The sequence below is a fragment of the Apodemus sylvaticus genome, chromosome 1 (genome assembly GCF_947179515.1).
Source record: "Apodemus sylvaticus chromosome 1, mApoSyl1.1, whole genome shotgun sequence".
Taxonomy (NCBI): Eukaryota; Metazoa; Chordata; class Mammalia; order Rodentia; family Muridae; genus Apodemus; species Apodemus sylvaticus.
The window spans coordinates 192,355,606-192,362,735 of NC_067472.1; positions in this window are offsets into that span (position 1 = coordinate 192,355,606).

Here is a 7,130-nt window from a genome sequence, read left to right on the forward strand (position 1 = left end):
GCTGCTGGCCCCGCTCTGGACTTTTTGGTTGGGATCCATACTACCGTTGGAGGTGACTGCTTGTGTGTGACTCTCCCACCAGACTGGGCCAACTGGTCATGGTCCTCTCCAGTGTCTTTTTTTTTTTTTTTTTTTTTTTTTTTTGATTTGTTTTTTTCGAGACAGGGTTTCTCTGTGTAGCCCTGGCTGTCCTGGAACTCCCTCTGTAGACCAGGCTGGCCTCGAACTCAGAAATCTGCCTGCCTCTGCCTCCCAGAGACCAGTGTCCATTTCAAGGCCAGATATACGAGGAGAAAGAAGCCTTAAACACTGCAACTGGGTAGCATGAATGAATGAAGTACGGGTGAATGAATGAGACGGCATGCGCACAGCTCCCTCCCCCAGACTAGGAAAGGCGTGACCCTTTCCCTCTTCGATGTCTGCGAAGCCCACCAGAACACTCAGCTCTGTTTCTCCTTGGCTAAGGTACTTCCCTCCCCTGTTCCGTGACAAGGCGGACACAGTTCTGAAATGACAGGGGACTGGCATTGCCAAGCCCTCAGAAGACATGACTGAGTACTGAGTTATCTTGTCGTTACTGAATGAAGAAAATGTCACTGGCTCTGCTTCCGGCTTGATGGGCTCACAAAGCGAGATACACAGTGTCATCAGCGGGCCCTGGAGGGTGGGCAGCACAGCCTCGTTTGGGAGCCTTCCTGAGCCTCTCTTTCCTGCCCGCTATTGAGCTGGTCTCCGCTCTTCTGACCCCTGGCTCTCCCCATATTTCTCAATCCCACCTGCTATGGAAATTCCGTGTGTATTTGCTGTCTTCTTGCCTACCCGTTTTCCTTGTCACTTTCCCTTTTTATTTTTAAATGGAAAAAAAAAAGTATTCGCTTTGTGAGGTCTAGGGGCCTGTGCGTATGCGTGGAGGTCAGAAGGGTCAGCACTTTCCGTCTACCATGTGGGTCCCAAGGTAGGGATCGAACTCAGGCCGTCAAACCTGACAGCAAGTGCTAGCTCACTGACCCTCTTTACAGTTTTTTTTTTTTATTGTTTTTAAAAAATGTCTCTCTCTGAAGCTCAGGCATGCCTTTAACTGTGGTGATCCCCCTGCCTCAGTCACTCTAGTTCTGGGACTGTAGTCATGGACCACTACATTCATTTCATCATTTTCATACCAAAATAACAGTTGCTTGGATTCTGTCTCCCCCGTCTTCCCACACACCCCTCCCCCGCCCCGATGCTGGATCAGGTTTCTGTCTCTGAAACTGGACTGCAGTCACCTCCTATTGAGATTGTCACCCTGATCACATTTAATAAACGTTCTAATCTTCCAGGTCGTTTCCCAGCCCTCAGCAGCACTGGGCACACGTGGCTGCCTTCCGCCTTCTTAAATCATTATGTGCTTTCCCTCGTCGTCCTTTCAGTCTGTGCTGGGGATTGAACATAGGGCAGGGGCTCTACCACTGAGCCACGCCCCCAGCCCCTCACTGGAGGATTTTAGGCGGGGCTCTACCAGTGAGCCACGCCCCCAGCCCCTCACTGGAGGATTTTAGGCGGGGCTCTACCCCTGAGCCACGCCCCAGCCCCTCCCTGGGGGATTCTAGGCAGGGGCTCTACCACTGAGCCACGCCCCCAGCCCCTCACTGGGGGATTCTAAACAGGAGCCATACACCCCATCAACACTTCTTTTGCCCTGCAAGAGGGTCTGGCTTTCTGCCTACCCCTCAGGCCACTCCCTCTCGTGGAGAGGATTTAAAGTTCCCAAATTTCTGACCGGAGTCATAACTCTACCCACATTACCCTTCAAAGTTATCCCATTCCGTGGCATTAAATGTCTTCTGAATGCTGATGTTACTAAGACTCGTATTTTCAGCCCTGACCTCCTCACCACTCCCGTCATAATCAACTGGCTACCTGATACCCTGACTTGGATTTCCAGAGGCATCACCAACTGGGCATGTCCAAAAAGGAGCCCTTGGTCGCTCCCTCCTACCAAGAGTCTTCTATTCAGTATGTAACGGTGCAACTTCGATTCAGATTCCTAGCTCTCACACAATCTGCAAAACTCCACACCCCTCAGGCCCGCTCCCACTTTGATTTTTTTTCCTGTTTTTGACAAAGGGTCTCATAAGTTCCCAATCTTGTCTTTATCTCCCAAATACTGTTTATAGGCATGAGCCACCATGCCGTTTATCCAGTGGTGGGGATACACCCAGGGGTCTCCTGCATACTGGGAACGTACTCTACCCACTGAGCAATATTCCTAGACCCTGACGTTTTGTTTGGGAGACAGCCTCACGTAGTAGTCAAGGATGGCTTTGAACTCCTGGTCCTCTTGTCTCCATCTTCGGAGTGCTGGGTTATAGACATTCACCACTCTCCACCCAACCCTCTTTCACAGTAACAAGATTCTGTTTTGCTTTGTTTCTTTGTTTTAATAAAAACTATTACCCCAGCATGCTTTTGTTTAAAGCTCTCCAGATATTTCCTATCAGAGAGGGAAGAGGTGAAAGACAGTAAGATTCCACCCCCACCGTCACCCTGCAAGGCTCCGAGGCTCCTCCGTCTTTTGTTCCCTACTCTTTGGAATTTGTGTGTATCTTACTGATCCTGGTTCGTACCCGCATCTCAGCCAGCTTATTCTGCATGGCCCTGGCCTGTCACTGGTGACCTTGTCCTCTGCGGCTTTTGTAGTCAGTTGAGAAAGTCTCATTGTGCAGCCAGCGTGGTCTGGAGCGACACATCTTTCTTATTTCAGTTTATGGAGGGCTGGGTTTTTTTAGGTATGCGCCAGCACTCCAAACTCCTGCTTTTCTTTTCTTTTGGTTTTGTTTTTCCCATATTTTATTTCTTCTTATAAAAAAATATCGCACGAATCTCAGACTCGCTTCAAATTTCTTGTGGCCAAAAAAATGACCTTGAATTTTTGTTCCTCCTGCCGTCAGCTCCCAACTGCTAGGCTGCTGTGCTGGGTGCAGGCTCCACCACACAGAGTTTAGGAAGTGCCGGGGACTGAATCCAGGACCTTGTGAATGCAAAAAGAACAAGCGCTCTGCGGCCTGAGCAGCCCACAGCCTTCTGCTTAGCCTTCCTTTACCGACCTTAGTATTTCCTGCTTGTCTCTTGCAGAAGTCCCCCAACCAGCAGACCCTGTCTGTCTTCTTGCCACTTGCTGTGGTCTGAATATGAAATGTCCGCCACAGGGGAATATTAAGAATGTGGTTTTGGATTGTTGGGCTTTGGGGAAATGATTAGATCCTGAAGGCTCAATCAACGGGTTAATCCTTTTATGGATTCATATGGTGGGTTTATCAGGGGTAGAGGTGAAAATAGAGGGTCTAATTAAGGATGTTACTTGGTGTACCTTGAGAGCCTATCTAGTCCCAAACATTTAGGCTTCCTGTATACCACGAGGTTAGGAGTCTCTTCAGTTCAGATGATCTAGGATAAACTTTTCTTTTCTTTCTTTCTTTCTTTTTTTTTTTTTTTGGATTTGGTTGTTTGGAGGCAGAGTTTCTTTGTATAGCTCTGGCTGTCCTCGAACTCAGAACTCAGCCTGCCTCTGCCTCCCAGAGTGCTGGGATTACAGGCGTACGCTACCACCGCCCAGCTTTTTTCTTTTGTTTTCCTTCTTTTTTGTACCAGTGATTGATTCCAGCTCCTCACACGGGGTAGGCAACTGCTCTTATCATAGCGCCATGCTCTTAGCCCTTCCTTGGAGAATTCTAGGCAACTGCTCTACCACTGGTTTAAACCCTCAACCCACATATTGCTTTTTCTTTGGAAACGTAGTCTCACCAAGCTAGCCTTGAACTCAGTAAGCAGTTGACCCTCCCTGCTCAGTTTTCTGAGCTCTGCACCACCAGGGCTAGGTTACAAACCATTTTCTCTTCTTGTAATTTTGTGCTTGTGTGCATGTCCCGTGTGTGAGAGAGGGGTGAGGATGGAAAGAGAGGAGGAAACGCACATGCACTTGCATGAGGAGGTATCCCCAAGGAGATCATAAGACAGTGTTGGATCCCCTGAATCTGGAGTCATAGACCCCTTGATGTGGCTTCTGGGATCTGAACTCTGGTCCTCTGACAGAGCTGTTAGCATCCTTAACCACTGAGCCACCTCTCCAGGCCAATGTTTCTTTAATATTAAAATAAAAGATGAGGTGTGGTGGTATACCTTTAGTGGCAGTTCTCAGGAGGTAGAGGCAGGCCTATGTGAGCTCCAGACCAGCCTGGTCTACACGGCGATACCCTGTCTCAAATAAAAATTGAAAAAGACAATAGACCATTCTGCCGCACCTCACAGTGTCCCCTGCCTCTCTCTCTCTCTCTCTCTCTCTCTCTCTCTCTCTCTCTCTCTCTCTCTCTCTCTCTCTCTCTCTCTCTCTCTCTCTCTCTCTCTCTCTCTCTCTCTCTGTGAGGTTTAGGCTCTCTGTTCCTGTCTTGTGTCTTTGCAATGCCTTACCTTTTATTGGCAAGCTTCCCAGACTCTCTGTTTTAGTTTTTTTTTTCCTCTCCTCCCTCAGGATTACCTTCATCTGTGTTGTTTCTGAAGCACACCTGACTCTGATCTCTTCTGCCCTTCCTCCTCAATCCCACCACCTCACTCCTCCTCCTGCCCACCCCCTACCTCCTTTGTTTGGGGTTTGACCTCCGGACTACAGATCCCATCAGGCCTCAGAACAGCACTAAGTCCTTCCCAGGGCCACTAATTTACATTCCTTTCCCCCACTTCCTGAGCCGCCCTCCCAGATTTCCTCTGAGATTCCTGACTCAGCCTCCTCACCTTCCAGTTCCCTCTCTCCTCCTCCCGACAGTGTGGGACACAGGCCGGCTGTCTCGGACTTCAGTCCTCCCGCTTGCACCTCTCAGATGCAGGGAATCACACGCACTCACTGGTTTATACAATGCTAAGCATTGAGCCCCCGGTCTTATGATAACACTGGATAAGCTCTCCCCCAACTAAGCTTATATCCCTGCCTCTTCCTCCACATTTTGTGGAATCAGCTTGATAGCTGGGGTTAGCCTCAAATTGACAGTCCTCCTGCCTCAGCCTCACAAGCACTAAGATTATTCACCATTCACGAGGGCTCCCCGAAAGCACCTTTCTCAGACCCAGGGCCCACGCTTTCCCCCAGTTCTGCTGTCCCGCAATGCCACTACTGGTACTAATGGTTTTGTTTGTTTTTGGTTTTTTGGATTTTTTTTTTTTCGAGACAGGGTTTCTCTGTGTAGCCCTGGCTGTCTTCGAACTCACTCTGTAGACCAGGCTGGCCTCGAATTCAGAAATCCGCCTGCCTCTGCCTCCCAGAGTGCTGGGATTACAGGTGTGTGCCACCACTGCCAGGCTTTTTTGTTTGTTTGTTTTTGTTTTGGTACTAATGCTAATAACCACTCCTTCCCTTGTGTCCTCTGAGACCGTCTTGCTTTCCTCTTGGAAGTCGTTTAAGGCGGGGCAGACGGAAAAGCATGTTTAATCTCCAGCATCACGGTGTGTAGACCTCGAGATCACTTGCAGAACTTGAATGGAGTAAGCCCCCTCTCTGTGTCTACCCTAAAACCCCCTGACCTGTTCAGTTCTGCTGTCCTCCTCTCACTCTCCTTGGAATACAGCCTAGCCCTCAGCCTGGAACGCGGTGTGCAGATCCATTACCTCGCCCGGCAACTCGGACGTCCCTCCGCATCCTGGATTCATTGTCCTTGTCTTCCTCCCCGACCAGGAACAGCTTGCTGTCTTGCTTCCCCGGGTTTTCGCCCAAGTTGCCTTCATCTCCATCAGCACATAGCAGACTGGTCCTTCAAGTCCAGACATCGCATACTCTAGGATTTCCCATCTCTCCTGCATGTATTTGTGTTCTCGGCAGTTGTGTTCTCGGCAGTTGTGTTCTCGGATGACCACTGTGACCCTGGGACAGTGCTCACTGCCCTGCCTGGGTTGCATGATTTTGACACTGAAAGCAGAGCAGTGACCTATCACCCGAGATCCCAACTCACACAGCTAGTAAGTGGGTGAGTGGCTGAAGGCATAAAAAAATGGCGCCGGGCGGTGGTGGCGCAGGCCTGTAATCCCAGCACTCTGGGAGGCAGAGGCAGGCGGATTTCTGAGTTCGAGGCCAGCCTGGTCTACAGAGTGAGTTCCAGGACAGCCAGGGCTACACAGAGAAACCCTGTCTCGAAAAAACCAAAAATCCAAACAACCAAAAAGAAAAAAAAAAAAAAAAAAAAAGTGGCGCCAGCTGCCTGAGCCTCCTCAACACCGGAACCGGATGCCATACCTAAGACCCAACACTTCTGTGAGGGCATTTTGCCTCCAGTAAGGGACAGTTGCCTCTTGACCGCTTACCTCAGAGTCCCTGTCTTTATGCTCCATTGCTGCTTAAAACCAATTCACGGCCCTTTTTGCTGACCTTTTAAGTCCTCACTTAAGTCTTGAACAGTTTGTCTCCAGGCTCTTGGCCCAAGCAAACCAGACACTTCACAGCCTGGAAGTGCCTTCCTGTCCCTAGGATCTTGATACGTTAAATCTCCGGCCTCACCCAAGGTCTGACTGACTAGTATCATTTTTCTGTCAGAACAAAAACAGATTACCTCCCTAAAAACCCCCAAAGCTAACATCCCCTTCTTGGAACTCTGTAGCATCTCAGAACCCCACCCCACCCAACAACGTGTGTCTTTTTTTTTTTTTTTAAATGCAAGAGTCTCATAGTTTAGGTTGGCCTCAATATTCAAATATACAGCCCAGGATGGCCTTGAACCCCTGACCTTAGGATTCACCTTCGAGTGCTGGAATTACAGGTGTTTACGGCGATGCCTAGTGTGTGCAATGCTGGAGTGGAACCCAGGGCTTGTGTCGAGCAAGCACTCTATACGCTGAGCAACAGCCCAGCGGGCCTCTACATTTCTACAGTGTCATTTGCTGGGTATGTACGTGATTCTGCGATCAATGGTTGTCTCAAGTACAAGATGCAAACTCTCGGAAGATGCCGGGGGCCCTGTTTTCTTCCCGTCTGTGTGTTCAGCGGTGGGTACAAATGCCTAGCGGTTATGCGCACGCGCACACACATAAAATGCCCAGGAATGAATGAACAGATGCGCCTTGCGTTTATGTCCCTTCTCCCTGGCACCACCTTGTGTACCATCACCTGGTAC